The 1,357-nt window shown below is 47.8% G+C and overlaps 1 pseudogene; it reads left to right on the forward strand.

Moving 5' to 3' along the window:
- Window positions 1-348: 348 nt before the first annotated feature.
- LOC102848283 lies at window positions 349-1,352 on the forward strand (annotated as a pseudogene).
- Window positions 1,353-1,357: the final 5 nt, after the last annotated feature.

The raw sequence follows: 1,357 nt of genomic DNA on the forward strand, positions 1-1,357 counted from the left end.
CATAGTGCCACTGTTGTAAAACAGGACTGACATCAGGGTTGGGGTGGACAGAAAATTTGGATAAATTATGTATACTGCATTGAAACAGATGGGGGAAAGCAGTTTAAAAGCGATATAGGATAGGGTATTATGATTATGACAGGAGTTCAGAATGAAGGTTGCATAGTGGAGTATACTGTGTGTGTGTGTGGGGGGATTGTATACCAATAAAGGAATTTTTACTTTTCAAAGAGGAGAGCAAACTGTGGGGGGAGGGATGGGCAGGGGAAAAAATGCTACAATGAGTGAATGGAAATCCAAAATCTCTGTAAATGTTCATTAAAATTAATAAAATAAAATTAAAAAAAGAAGACCTCATCTTATGGACCTCCAACTTGGGCAGTTTCTATACTTCCTCTTCTTGGACATGGTGTTCCACACTTGCCTCCCGGGAGAAAGCCTCCTGGCCCTCCACCTGGGCCTCCTCCTCCTCAAGTCTTACAGATGTATGGCCGTAAAGTGGGCTTTGCACTGGATCTTCCCGCTCGTAGAGGAGATGAAGATATGTTATATAGTCCTGATCTTGGTCAGCGAGGTCATGATGATGATGTTTCTAGCACCAGTGAAGATGATGCTTATCCTGAAGACATGGATCAAGACAAGCATGATGAGAGCACTGACGACAGCACTGATGACAGATCAGATGGAGAAAGTGAGGAGGATGAATTTGTGCATAGAGATGATAATGAGAGAGAGAGCAATGAACAGAAGAAGTCAGGTCTGAGTGTACGATTTGCAGATATGACTGGACAATCGAGGAAGAGGAAGAAGAGCATTAAGGAGCTGACTCCTCTTCAAGCCATGATGCTTCGAATGGCTGGACAGGAAATCCCTGAAGAAGGACGGGAAGTAGAAGTTTTTTCAGAAGATGATGATGAAGATGACTCTGATGATTCTGAAGCAGAAAAGTAGTCACAAAAGAAGCATAAAGAAGAATTTCTTTCTAATGGCACATCTACTGGTTCTTCACAGCAGCAGGCTGTTCCCCCTTCTCAGATACAAGCACCTCCCATGCCAGGACCACCTCCTCTTGGACCACCATCTGCTCCACCTTTGAGGCCACCTGGACCACCTACAGGCCTTCCTCCTGGACCACCACCAGGAGCGCCTCCATTCCTAAGACCAACTGAAATGCCAGGGCTCCGTGGGCCGTTACCTCGACTATTACCTCCAGGACCACCCCCAGGCCGACCTCCGAGCCCACCTCCCAGCCCACCTCCTGGTCTGCCTCCTGGACCTCCTCCTCGGGGACCTCCACCACGGCTACCTCCCCCTGAACCTCCAGGTATCCCTCCACCCCGTCCTGGCATGATGTGCC

Source organism: Elephantulus edwardii, unplaced genomic scaffold (assembly GCF_000299155.1).
Source record: "Elephantulus edwardii isolate Elephantulus edwardi_28Jun2011 unplaced genomic scaffold, EleEdw1.0 scaffold00964, whole genome shotgun sequence".
NCBI lineage: Eukaryota > Metazoa > Chordata > Mammalia > Macroscelidea > Macroscelididae > Elephantulus > Elephantulus edwardii.